Source organism: Cebus imitator, unplaced genomic scaffold, assembly GCF_001604975.1.
Source record: "Cebus imitator isolate Cc_AM_T3 unplaced genomic scaffold, Cebus_imitator-1.0 Scaffold62, whole genome shotgun sequence".
Taxonomy (NCBI): domain Eukaryota; kingdom Metazoa; phylum Chordata; class Mammalia; order Primates; family Cebidae; genus Cebus; species Cebus imitator.
The window spans coordinates 1,561,062-1,575,613 of NW_016107377.1; the positions used below are offsets into that span (position 1 = coordinate 1,561,062).

The window sequence follows — 14,552 nt, forward strand, 5'->3', positions numbered from 1 at the left end:
AAAAAAAAAAAAAAAAAAAAAAAAACCTTGCATAAATGCTCCTAAAACCACAATTTAGAAATAATTAAGGGAAAGATACCAAAAGACTAGAGATGAGAAAAACTGGATATTTTTTAGAAAGAAAGTGGATTTCATATTGTACAGTGTGGTAGATTTGATACTGATCATCATAGAAATCCTAAGATGAATTATTCTTCAAATGGTTTATGCCTCTTGGATGAGGAGCAGCAATCACTAGAAACTAGCATGGGTTCACTGAGAACAAGGCATATTAAATGGAATCCCATTTCTGTATTCCACCAGTTTGCTAGTTATGTAAATCAGCAAAATACTGCCAATATGGCAAGGCCCCTGACACAGTCTGCCTTGATATTCTTGTGAGTTGAATGGAAATTGAGGGCTACACCATAGTTAATTGACCAACTATGCCCAGGCAGCTGATTACATCAACATCTGAGAACATCTTGTCGTAAATCATAGGGCTTCATCTTTGGCTGTATCCTCTGTTTTATCAAGGATTTAGATGGGGATGCAGAAAGCATGCTTATTGAGTTCATGGATGGGATAGCAGAGTCAGGACTCAAAATATCACTACAGGCTGTGGGACTGGCTAAAACTAGCAAGGTGAGATTCAACAGGGATAGAAGTAAAGTCAGTATTCGGGCTTAAAATAAAACCTGTGCAGGTACAGACAGGGGACACCTGGTTTAAGAATAACATGTGAAAAATACTTAAGGCTTACTGTCTAGCAGATTACAAGGTATAAGGCTGCTAAAACATTTTCTGTAATCTCAGACCACTGCTAGAGGTATTCTACCCAGGGCAAAAGAGGCAATCATCTCATTTTCCTGGAGCAGTGTTCCTGACAAGTCAGAACTTCTCCAGGAAGGACAAATACAATGGTGAATCATCTCAGAAGCTTGCCATAAGAGTAACTAGGCAATGGCTGGTGGAGCTAAAGATATTTCTAGATATATAACCTAAAAAAAGGTATTGCACTTGTGTATAAGAAAACGCATATAAGTATGCTTCTAGCAGCATTCATTGTTATAGCTACAAACAGAAATAACCTGAATGTCCATCAACAGGAGAACGGCTAAAGAAAACGTAGTATATTCATGAATCTCACAAATATAATTAGAATGGTAAAAGGAAGTAGAATAAGAATACCTACAACATGATAGCATTTATTTACATCTAGAAACATGTACAATAATGATATTTACTGTTCAGTGATACATATATATGAAGTAAAGTAATAAAGAAATTCATGGGAGTGAGAACTACCAACTTCAGAGGAGTGGTTATGTCTCAGTGGAAAGGGAGGGCAAGGCAGTATGTGGTGGAAAAGCACAATTCTTATTCTATTTGCAATGTTTTATTTCTTAAGCTGGTGGGTGGATATATAGGTCCATATTACTTTACTCTGTATATAATTTTCTATGTTTGAAATACCCATTATGCATTTTGGGGGAGGAATTTTAAAAATGCAATGAAATTCTCATGGCATAAAATTAACAATTTTAAAGTGAACAATTCAGTGGCATTTTGTACATTCACAATGTGTGCAACCACCGACTCTATCTAATTTCAAAACATTTCTATCACTATGAGTGAAATCACATATCCATTAGGTAGTTACTCTTTATTCTCTATAGAAGTGTTTTTGTTCTTTTGTCTGTTTGTATAGTGAAATTTTTTAAAAAATAGATTTTTATTTTTCAGAGCAGCTTTAAGTTCACAGCAGAATTGAGTGAAAGGTACAGACACTTCCCAAGTGCCTCTACCTCAACACATTCACAACCTCCCCAGCTATCAACATCCCCCACCAGAGTGGCACACCTGTTATAATTGATGAACCTAAATTGACACATCATTATGCTACAGTTTGCATTAGGATTTGCTCTTGGTGTACATATTTTGGGTTTGGAAAAATGTATAATAACATGTATCCACCATTACGGTATCACACAAAGTAGTTTCACTGCCCTAAAATTTCCCTCTTCTCTGCCTATTCATCCCTCTCCATAATGCGTTTTTAAGGAGGGTGCTTTGGTGAAACCCCATCTCTACTAAAAATACAAAAATTAGCTGGACATGGTGATGCGTGCCTGTAATTCCAGCTACTTGGGAGGCTGAGGCAGGAGAATCACATGAACCTGGGAGGCAGAGGTTGCAGTGAGCTGAGATCGCACCACTGCACTCCAGCCTTACGACAGACAGAGACTCCATCTAAAAAAGTTATACTTAAGAAGAAAAGGGGAAGCATAATAACTATCTTTCTTTAAACATCTTAAAACTTTTCCTATGGAAGAGAAATACAGTTTTTATCCTGTAAAGCTCCCATGGGATCAATAAATGGGTGTCAGAAGAAGGAGGAGTTTGGTTTAACATAAGGAAGAACATTCTAATAAGAATGGAGCAATATGTTATAGTATTTTAGTAACTCTAGAGTTGGGTTAAAGTCTGTCTAACACACTGATTTTGGGAAAGTTGCTTAACTTCTCTGAGCTTTCGTTTCCTCATATCTATAATGTAGATAATAATAGTACTGACCCAATAGAATTACTGTGAGGAATAATTTCAATGAGGCATATACATTATAGAACAGTGAATAGCACAGAATGAGTGCTGCACAGATATAAAATAATTATGAAAAATAAACGAAGAGTTGTCCATAGATAGAATTGCTGTCTTGTACGACACTGAGCTTCTCAAAGCTACCGAAGTTCAAGCTGAGGTTGGACGTGAACTGTCCAAGGTGCTGGAGAGAGGGACTTCTGCGAAAAGGGATATTAGGGTAGATGTTTCCTATTATCCTCCTCATACATTGTTGAATCTAAACAGTCTTTGAAACTGAATTGTCACATTGTTGGGTGCTTCAAGTGTGATGTATATTGGTTATTTATTACTAATGAGTAATATTACCACAAACTTAGTGGCTTAAAACTACACACATTATCATACCACTTCTGTGGAATAGGAGTCTGGGTATGGCTTTGTTGGGTTCTGTGGCTTAGGGTCTCATCTGAAAGCTGCAACCTAAATGTTGACCAGGACTGTGGTCTCTTCTTAATTGGATAAAGATCTGCTTCCAATGTCATGTGGTTGTTAGCAGAATTCAGTTCCTTCTGGCTTGTATCTGAATCTGAACTGAAGGTCTCAGATTCTTGCTGACTGTCTGTGAGAGGCTGTCCTCAATTCCCGGTGATTGTTGGGCAGTGGGGGGACATCCTCAGCTCCGTGCTTTACACTGGAAACATAAGACTTTCCAACATGGCTTCTTGCTTCATCAAAACCATCAAGGGAGGGAAGCTGCCAACAAGATGTCATCATCTTCCACAACATAATCATGGAAGTGACATCTCAACACTTTTACTATAGGGTGTTGGTTAGAAGTGCATCACAGGTCCCACTCACACTTCTGGTGAGGAGACTACATAAAAGCATGAGCACCAGGAGGCATGGATCATGGGGGCCATTTCTGAGTTTGTCTGCCCAAGGCAGGGGACTGTGCTGAGGATACAGGAGTACTAGTGCCTCCCTGGGTACATGAGAGGGAGCAACAGAGGAGTTGGATACACATGCACAAATACAGAAGAGTAAAACTGAGGCTGAGAAGTAGCAAGAGGAGGAGAGTCAGGGAGGCTGAGAGGCCAAACAACTTAAAAACCAGAGTTCAGAGAAGGCGAGTGTAACAGGGACACCCAGGCTCACCATTATGGGTGATGGAGTCCTTCTTGGAGTGAGGACAGGCTGCACCTGGAATCTTGCCAGAAAAGGCTCTGTTTTCACAGAGCTTAGGAGGTGGTTTTCAGCATAATGTATTTTCGTACAAGTTGGATTTAGAAAAAGATAAAAGATATATGCTAAAGTCAGGCTTGGTTCTTTACCAGGCAGTATACCAGTCCTTTACACACTTGAATATGATTTATCCTTCATGGACATTACTTGTGTTGTGCTATGCATGATTAAAGCTGACTGATAACTGATCTGGGTATTTTAAGCTTGGTGTTTAGACTGTTAGCCTTCTGATGAGGGGGTGGAAAGGAATGAAAAGGCAAGGAGCTGAGGCCAAAACCAAAAAATGGCCTTCCCCAGTGGCCAGAGGCCCATCTTCAGAATGGCTCTGTATTTCATTACATGCCAACAAGGCTGTCAGTCTTCTTATTTGGAGAGGTATTTGCAGAGGGGCCCAGGAACTTAAGTTGCAGCCCTGGCTGCTCTCAATTAGATACTTTCTACATGATTATTCTATATAAGTATCCAGGGTTGAAGCAGACTGTCTGAGCCTGTATACCTTGCTTTGAATAAGGTGTAGAGAAGCTTCAAATCAGTGAATAATAGATTCATGTAAAGCTGGCAGTAAGATGGTTGGTGATAATCCTATAGCCACACAACTCATAGTTGGAAGGAGCCTTCTAGCCAAATCCTCCTATTCAAGGCTGAAATCAGAGACAGCTTGGGTTAGGTACTTTAGATTCTTCATGATTTTATGCTTCTGGTTTTTGGTTAACAGTAAAGTAAGGAGACTTTTAAATCTCTGGAAAATAAAGGTCCTAATATGAGTTCAGAAAATGGGTATAAGAGCTTCAGTTTGAGACCAAACAGCCTTGACAATATTTTCCCCAGATGACTAGCTCATGGTGTGTTTCAATTATCATTCCGTCAATAGAGCTGAATCTTGCATCTTTTAAGTGTCTTCATTTCCAGTCAAAACCTGAGGAGATTTTTTTTTTTCTGCTGTCAGTTGTCAGTGAGTCAGCACTAATGTGCTTATGAATCAGACAGTGTGGGTGAGCCACACATTCATCAATACTCTGGAATAGAGGGGCAGCCTGGGAGCTGATGTCTTTATGGAATACCAGGGAAGTTCTTCTAGATGTGGACCTAGGCTGAGAGGTCTTATTAGGAACTAGAAAATGTGCTTCTAAAGCAGTAACCGAAGTTGTCTGTCAGCTCCTCTCCTGACACTTGCAAGAACTTGACTGCCTCAAATATCTGAGATTTTCCCCTTCTGTATGTATCTGTAGGAGGTGGAGGAGAGCAAAGGGGAAACAAGCAGGGGCCCAGGGAATACCTCCTCTGGGCCAGGCACTGTGTAGGGTTCTCTTCTTAGGTTGTCTCATTTGACATCTACCATTCCCTCTATTTTGGCTTTCTTAAGCTTGCAGCACCTAGCACTATGCTTAATCCATGCTAGAAGTTCTATACAAGTTGCTTAACTAAAAAAAATTAAATCAATACTTGGAGGAAGAAGGAGCGTTGGCTAGAGAGTAAAGAGACCTGTGTTCTAGCCTAGCCTTTCCCCCCTGCTGGATGACCTTGGCATAACCATCTACTGTGCACCACAGATTCTCCATTCATTAAATGAGAGGATGAATAAGATGATCTCTAAGACTCAAGGAGCTCTAATCCCCAGTGGTTTTATGATTGAATAGACATGGGAATGGGAGAATCCTGGATTTCACAATGGGAGAAATAACTAAAACAAAGAGAACCATTCTACTCAGCAGCTCAGCCTCCTCAGATATGGACATGCTCAGGTGTGGGGGCTGGAGAAATCATGGAGCTGGGAGCCTGTCCTTAGCAGGAATAGTGCACTGCCCCAGCTAGCTCTTGGCAAACACAATTTTGCTTGAGAAGGCACAAAGTTAACTAGCTCCAGGAGAAATAATTACCAAAGTGCCTGAAATAATTATAATTTTGAGACAAATAAAACCCTATGCTATGTGTCAATTCCCTGAGAAATACATACACTCACAAAATTATAAGCAAAAGTTCATTGCCTGAACTCTGATGAGCACCAGCCTCAAAATATGCCTGATTTTAAAAGTCAGAAATGCAGAAAAAGTATCTTTTTTTGACATGTAGGACATCTTTTTGTTAATCCCTTAGGAAGATGTATAAGCATGTGTTCATGCACCCATGCACACACCCGAGTTTAGAGATAGGGGTGCCATCTGTAAAGTGGAGACGATAGCACCTTTGACTCTTGGCTCAGCCTATAGTATTCGAATTTGTCTGGCAATGCAGGGCTCTGACTCCATGCCACACTTAAGAACAAAAGCTAACACAGAGTGAACATATGCAGTGGGCCTTTGAAAAGTATTGAAAATGCCAAGTCTCTGGGTGTTTGACCAGGGAGGAAATGTGCCCATTTCCACTCATCCCACGAGAGAAGAAGGGCAGCCTGCTTCCGGCCATCGTTCATGAGCACTTAGTTCACTGCAATTGTTCATTTTGTGGGATGCTTAGAATTTAAGATAATGCATTTGTTCTGCCCACAAAATGACCATATTTCCATTAGTGCATTTTGAATCTTGTTTTTCCAGAATTGGGTGATTTGTGTGTGTGTGTGTGTGTGTGTGTGTGTGTGTGTGTGTGTGTGTGCCTGTATATGCATATGTCTGTATATGTACACAAATGTGTATGTGTTTCAAGATGGGCTGAAATTATTAATCATACACTCAAGTTCCGAGTCACTTCATATTATTATTGCATTTTTCTTTCTTTCGGAATTGAAAATGCTGCAGAACCAAGGAGCTACTCTTGTCTTAATTACCACAGAAATATTGCTAATTAGAAACAAGGGAAGAAGTGTTAGGGATTTGTCTCAGAATCAAAGACAGCATTACTTTCCAATGGATATTAAAAGACTTGCAAAAGAGGCTAAGATGATGTGGTGGATAGAGTTGTGAAGTGGTTTTAGGGCCCCAGTGGCAAACGGCTGGAAGAGGAAATTAAATATCTAGGAGGAAAATGTTCTCAGATGGTGGAATTATGCCTGCAGCCATAACACTGGATGCTATGATCCTGTCTACCTCAATCACAAAATGGATCAAGAGATCTCCAAGGAATCTGAGGGTGGAAAAAGTGTTGGTGGCTCACACATGAGCCTTTCTAATCCCCTTAGCCCTCAGCCGCCATTGAGGCAGACACAAACCCTAATGTTTTGAATACGGTGGCTTTCATCCCCGCCACTTTTCCCATCATTTTTTTCACCATTTCTTTAGCCTCAAACTTTGTGTGTGCTTGAGGAATAAATCAAAAGCTTAAAAGATAATGTGAAGTCTGTCTTTGGTGATATATTTCATGTGGCAAAGCCCCTGTGTTTGTGGAAGACTGAACTGGATGACCGGAGCTCCAAGCAGATCATATGGGATGGCTGGGGTGGCTCGTGGTCCCGATCAAGAGGGCTCTCAGGTCTAGTTCAAATTCCCAGGCTATGGACCAGCCATGGTGGCCAACTCTAATGATGAAGACAGCTTTATACTCATGAGTTATGTCATTAGGCTCAGAGTTCAAGTGTTTCCATTTCTGAAGCCAATAATTAAGTCTGGAGGCATGAGAGAAGAGGCAGGAATAAGATCCGAAAATTCGGAATGGGAGTAATTCAGGAACAGGAAGGAAAAAGTTAGGAAATGATGCGGTGGACAGACATGGAAGACAAAGAATAGAAAGACTCAATATTCACAGATTTAGGAACCTCAAATATACAATGTACCAGAGATAATGACTTATTCCCAAATTGTGTCATATTTCCCCTTTCCTTACATAGATGGCTTCAGTCAGCACATGAAGTAGCAGGAGGTTTGGAGTCCAGGCTGTGTGACCGTGGATAAGTCAACCAGCCTCTAAGAGTTCCAGTTTCTTCTCTATATATGATTCCTCACCCTGAGTACTGCATATGGTTATTAGGAAGATCAAGCAAGTTAACATATATGCAGGGACTTTGTAAACTGGATAGCACCACATGCATAGAAGACATGATTACAGTTGTGTCTCAGCTCTCTACAGATGGGCCCTGTCATTCAGAATATTGTGGGGGTTAGCAGAAAGAACTGGAGGTATGTGCTCGCCTGCAAGGGCATCACTGTCAAGTCAGGTTAAGGTTATCAGAAACAATGCTTTTCCACCTCCCACCCCTACCATGGGATGAGAGGAGAGTGTTCTTATTATCAAGGTACTATGCAAATTAGATAGTTTTGTATGGCCTCCTAGCTACTGACATGGAATTTGAAAAGTGAAATGATACGATAAGATTTTTTCACAAAAAATATTTCCTGGCTCATTCCTCCTCAACCCTGAGGGCTGTTCCTCAGAGGCAACCACTTTTAGCCATTTATTTTAGTATTTACGTAAATAAGTTTAGATAATATATTTAAATATACTGCTATTTCTTGAGTAAGTTTTTGCTTTTCAGATTTAGAAATCATATGCTGATTTACGCCTGTGGAAGGTGAGGACTTAGACCCTTACAGCGCCCGCTCCACCCCACTCACCCACACAGGTGCACACACATTGCCCTTCTCCATTCTTCATATATATATATATATATATATATATATATATGTGTGTGTATATATATATATATATGTGTGTGTGTGTGTGTATATATATATATATAGTTAATGACAATCATTCTTTAAGCTGATATTTTATATTTTCATTACTTTACCTTTGTAAGTATTATTCACAACAAAGCAGTGTAGAGAACAATAATCACATTTCTCCTCTTCTATAACTTGTTGGTTGTCCTCGAGTTTAATTTTTATTCTTCTCATTTGTCTTTGCGCTTAATTACAATTATTAGCAAACCCTTTGACAAGCCATATTGAAAACAGATAGGTACCCGAAGCCATGTGTCATTTCTGCATTCTCCTGGGAGATGTTCCCAACCTGTTGACTGGTTGCTTTCTAAGTCTGCAACACTCAGCCCTTCTGAAACTCCCTTCACCAGCACCCCAGTGACCCCTTTCTTCTTTCTCCTCTTTAAGATCCTCTGTTTTCGAGACCTAATGCTTTCCCCCTGTTTGGCTTATTCCCTTGTTTTGTGGCCTGCATCCTCCAGCTTCCTTAGAAATGGTGCATCAGAGATAAATTTTTTGAGATGGAGGACTTAATATCTGAAAATGCAGTTATCCCTCTCTCATACTTGATGGGTAATTTGATTGGATATATAACATTATGCTGAGAATTGTTTTCACATAGAATTTTGAAGGAACTACTCCATTGTCTTTTAGAACCCGGCGTTGCTCTTTGAAGTCAGATGCCATTCAGATTCCTAATATTTTGTCACCTGCCTTTTTTCTCTGGAAGTTTCTAATAAGATCTTCCATAGAAGACAGTTTTCTTATATGTTTCTTTAATAATTTTCACTCAGCCATTTTCTTTGCTTTTGTCTTTCTCTGACTCCTGTTGGTTGGAAGTTGGACCTCCAGGGATGGATCGCCTAATTTTCTTATCTTTTCTTTCCTATTTTCTATCTTTGTGTGCTATTTTTTCTGGGAGATTGCCTCACTTTTATCTCCTACACATGGTGTCGATTTAAACATTTTTTTCTTGTTATCTTAATCTTTAATATCCAAGAGCTTTTTCTTGTTTTCTGAATGTGTCCCTTTGTAAGTAGGATCCTATTTTGTTGTTTCATGGATGAAATATTGCTTTTACTTAGGTTTTTTTTTTCCTGTATCCTGCATTTTCTAACTCATTTTCTTCGTTTTGATTTTTTTCTATAATAGAGACTTCAAATGTCTGCTTATTTTTTTAGTCATATCTTAAGTATAAATGAGGCACAAAAAGCTGATTGGATGCTGTGTGCCTATGTGTATATACACATGTGCACACATGGAGTGGAAGTAGGGAGGGGAAAGGCATTCTCAACTTCATTTCTTTAGAGACATTGTTCCAGTCTCCTTCCCAAGGGGGTGAGGGTAGTATAAGCCTGAAAGGGGAAAAGGACTGGGGGTGAGGAGGGAGAGTCCCATGGTTCAGTATAGGAACCTCACTTAATACCCCTGTTTTTAGTACTGCCCCTCACATCTACTATTCTTTGTGACAGGTGTGCTCATGTCGAGAGTCTATGTGATTCAGCATCTCAGAGGGTAACCTCTTGCCTCCTGTGGAGGTGAGGGTTGGAAAGTTGTTTGGCTTGGTAGGGGAAGAGAGGGACTCTGTGGGGTCTAGCAGCTCCTCATGCAGCCTCTGCCTGGTCTTCTGGTTTGCAGTGTCATGTGCGTCCTGTTCTTCAAAGGCATTTGTCTCTCCACTTCCTGAGTCCCAAATAAGATTGTTACTTTTTGGCTTCCCCCTCTGCAGGCACTTTTCCTGTTCTTCAAAATTAGTGACCTGCGTCCACCTGTTTCCCCTCCTGCAGAATTCACTGTCACTTCTCCTCTGCTGTAATGGCCTCCTTTATGGGCTTAAATCTTTATTCCTTTTAGAGACCGTGTTAGCTTTCTATTGCTGCACAACAATTTATCACAAACATAGCGGCTTAAAAAACACAAATGAACTATCTCACAGTTTTCATAGGTCAGGAGTCCAGGGTGTTTTTAGCTGTGTACTTAGCTCAGGTTGCCATCAGACTGAGATCATGGTGTTGACCAGCTGCACCCTCAGGTGGAAGCTTGACTTAGAGAAAGACTCTACCAAGCTACTTCAGGTTGATTGCAGAATTCATTTCCTTGCAGTTATAGGGCTGAAGTCCCCATTGTCTTGCTGGCTGTTGAGGAGTCTCAGGGTTCTTGCCATTGGCCACCTCCACTTAACAAGAGAAAACCTCTCTTGCATTGAATTTCTTTCATGCTTCAAATCTCTGACTTCCCTCTCTGCAACAAGCTGAAGAAAAGTAAGGCTTTTAAAGGTCTCATGTGATTAGGATGGACCCACCTATATAATCTTTCTGTCTTAACACCAAACTGTGTCATGTAATATAACCTCATCACAGGAGTAAAATCTGATATTCATAGCTCCAAGGAATACACAGAGCATGTGTACCAGGAGGGGAAACATCTTGAGGGCTACCTTAGGATCCTGTCACCACAGTGGTGAGGTTTTTAGGATGGAGCAGAAATAACTATGCATGGTTAATCCACTGTGTTTAACTAGAAGCCTTTCACACCCTCATCAAGGCATTGCTACAGTTATTGTCTTTCAGATTTTAATAACAGTGTTTGAGACATTGCAACAAACTTGACTCTCGACGTTTCATTGTGACTGGTGCTCCCTTTAGTTATGTCCCAGAAAGAACAAGATCTCCTCTCCTCTCACTGAAATGAGTAAACCTCATGTACCTAAGGACCCAAAGCAGACCCTCAATGGGCTCCCCTCTTCCCCTCCTATCAAGGATCTGGGGGCTGGATTGAAGCAATATGACTCTGTTTCGTTCTTAATGGTCCTGGCACACACCATCAGGTGGGCCTGCCACTCCTGGCACGTGCACGGATTTTGTGTGCTGGCCCTCGCAGCTGCGTGAAGACATTACCAATGAGAGACAGCACCTTGGCACAGGGACATGGTGATTTTTCCTGTCTTGGCAGATCCCAATGGTTGTTGTTGTATTCAGTGATGAATCACTAATTTCTAGAAACCTTGACTGGAACCTGAAGGCCTGAGATAAATGTGATTGGGGGTGTTGCTCTGAGCATTCCAGCAGATAAATGGCCAGTCATGACTAAAGGATGGTTTTACATTTTCTAAGTGTAATCAAGTGAGATGTAACCAGTATTCTGCAGTTCATTAGCCTCATGTCTTCTAACCTTCACTGCCGGCTGCTCCCCCACAGAGAGGCTCCCTACCCATCCCACATTTAAAAAAAATTTCTTACAGTAAAACCAATAGGAGAGCCAGTAGCAGGTAACCAGCAGAAAGAGGGACCCTGAGGGGAGAGAAAGGTCATACACAATTTGGTCTTAGATTACAGGGAGAGAAGAGGGAGGAGACTAACACAGGGGGAGGTGGTCTGATTTTGGAATCTTTCTGAGGCTGGTACATTTCTCATTACAGCCAACTGGGCATCAGTAAACCAATAAAATGTGTGCGATATTTAGAAGAAATTCATAGAGGGGCCTCCTCATGCTGCTACTAGAGAGAGTGGCAGTAAGGTATGTCTTACTCTCTATACCATTCTGCCTTCATTCCTAGCAAGGGGCTCTGGGCTTCCTCTTCAGAAAATATACTTTATTCACTGTCCTGGAAAAAGGAGCGTGGAGAGACAGGGTTCTAAAACTGTAGCCTAGGGAGGATCTGAGATTCCTCCACGCAGAAGTGCTCAGAGCCCCTGTGTCAGAGCCTGCCTCGGTTGTGCCAGGTGTGTGGTCCGCCTGGCCCACCGGGGAGTCAATGAGGACCCAGCTGCTGTCTCACCTGGATGTGATTTCAACAGCTTCCCACCAGGTCGCTTTGCCTTGGGTCTTTGCCCACAAGAATCCACGTTTCATGCAGCCACCTTTAGCATTCTACAACCCAAATTTAATCATGTCGGATCCCTACTTAAAAATTTTTGATGGACTTTAATTGTTGACAGAGCCAAGTCCAAGGCCAAATTTCTGAGCATATCATTCAATACTCTCTACAGAGTGGCTTTAACAGTGTCAGTTCCAGCTACTGTGCCCCTGTGCTTTAGCCTCACTGACTCACACCTCTCACGGAATCGCTCTGCACGATCACACTTTGGTGTCTTTGCACATGCTGCTCCTTCTGTCTAGAGCACTCTTTCTTTCTTTCTCTGTCTAAATGAGAGAAATCATGCCACCCATCCTTCAAGTACCAGCTCAGTCTCACTTCCTCTGCAGATCTTTCCTTACCACTGGTTCCTACTTCATCTTTTCCTCCTCAAGGCACACAGGGGTCTGCAGAGTGGCCTAGCAATTAATTAAGCAGAAGTAAAAATCATAGAGGCTCAAAGTTGTGGGGAAGGGGTTGATGGAGTTGTAGACTCTTCCAAGGAGGGTGGCGACAGTCCCACATAAAAGGGATTTCAGGGACATGTGACTTCGTGAGATGGGAATCATCAGTAGGATATGGAGGACACTCAGGCAGCTGTGCTGATATCCAAGCTGCTGGAATGAGTTGTCTCTGGTGCTCCTGGGTCCACAGTCTGCTACACAGGCTTACAAGAGGCAAAGGAGCCTACTGAAGACACAGGACCTCTGCCATGCATAAGACAGCTAATGTTTGTGCTGTGCCTGTCCGGATAGTGGTAGCTCCTAACTGGAGCATTGGGATGAGCTAGGAAGACAGAGCACTGTACCAAGTGCAAAGGAAAGAAGGAAGGGGGAAAGGGATGGACACTTTTCAGGGCAGTGCCCATTGTTCATTGGCCTCCAGCTACTCCTTATCTGAGAACAAAATTGACTCTGGGCAACTTGAGGTGAGTCTGTGCCCACTCATCCACTTCCATGACCCTCGCCTTACTCAGCTCACTGCCAATCTTGAGAAATTTGTCTGCTCGCCTTGCCTGTGTATCTTTACCTGCAATAGAGGGAAGTCTTCAGACTTCTGAAGATGCCAGAGGAATCCTCTCCAGTTCACAGTATCCTCGAACACTGAGCTGACATGGGGTGATCTGACAACTCACACCACGTCCCGTAGACTCGATAGTGATGAAAGGCCACTCACGCTTTGAAATGCCTCCTGAAAGGCATGACACTCTTGGGTACTTGGTTGTGTGATATCATTTTAGATTTCTCCAGCTTTGAACTCTGAAAAGCAACTCTGCCCTCGTGGCCTCCCTGCCTTTAATCCAGGTTGGAGGGAAGTTCCACATCCCATTAGCTGTGTCTTGATCCTCACAAAGAGACAGTGGACAGAGGACATCTTTAAGATGGGAGATGGCCGGCAATTCTGCTACATGCTTGGTGGGCGCTACACTAGCAGATTCTGTCATGCTGTAGCCTGTTTCTCCTTAGCTGTTGACATACACCCCACTTAACCTCACCCCTGTATCAAAGCAGCCTCTTTATGACCATGTTGCCCATTATCCTGGGTAACTTATTTGAGAAACAGCTGGGTTTTCTGTGCGTTCTTGGCTCTGGCTCAGTGCTGGGCACATCATGAGCACAAGTGCCACAAAAGTGAGCTTGGCTTCCTCCTCTCCTCTGGTCCGTTGATTCCTCTGCAGCCCCTTGTAATCTAATTTATCCCCTCTTCATTTATTTTTTCCCCTCTTCATTTATTTGTTCTCACATTCCAATTCCAGTCTGGCTGACAGGGGCTGAGGGGAGGCTGTGAGCAAACCAGCCTGGTATCCCAAATGGAAGTCTCAGTGCTCATCACATTCCAGTTCCATTCTCCAGGAAGCCAGAACTTTCTCCTTTGGAGGAACTCTCTTTTTTTTTTTTTTTAGGCAGAGTTTTACTCTGTCACCACGTGCCAGGCTGGAGTGCAGTGGCGTGATCTCAGCTCACTGCAGCCTCCACCTCCGGGGTTCAGGCAATTGTCCTGCCTCAGCCTCCCAAGTAGCTGGGACTACAGGCATGCACCACCACGCCCAGCTAATTTTTGTAATTTTAGTAGAGATGGGATTTCAGCATGGCCAGGATGCTCTCTATCTCTTGACCTCGTGATCTGCCTACCTTGACCTTCCTAAGTGCTGGGATTATAGGCGTGAGCCACCGTGGCCCGCCCGAAGGCACTCTCTTTGTACGCCGTGGCCCGCCCGAAGGCACCCTCTTTGTATGCCGTGGCCCGCCCGGAGGCACCCTCTTTGTACGCCGTGGCCCGCCCGGAGGCACCCTCTTTGTACGCCGTGGCCCGCCCGGAGGCAC

At 42.5% G+C, this 14,552-nt stretch overlaps 1 protein-coding gene and 1 long non-coding RNA gene across 3 annotated transcripts in view; one reads left to right on the top strand and one right to left on the bottom strand.

The window, feature by feature from the left end:
* LOC119471457 overlaps positions 1-3,292 on the bottom strand; it is a 10,725-nt gene extending 7,433 nt beyond the window's left edge. Inside the window, exon 1 of the long non-coding RNA XR_005200524.1 lies at positions 2,968-3,292. This is a non-coding gene — a long non-coding RNA (uncharacterized LOC119471457). The remainder of the gene's footprint in view (positions 1-2,967) is intronic.
* TNR (tenascin R) overlaps positions 1-14,552 on the top strand; it is a 410,842-nt gene that overhangs the window by 183,731 nt on the left and 212,559 nt on the right. The gene's annotated exons all lie outside the window — the stretch shown is intronic.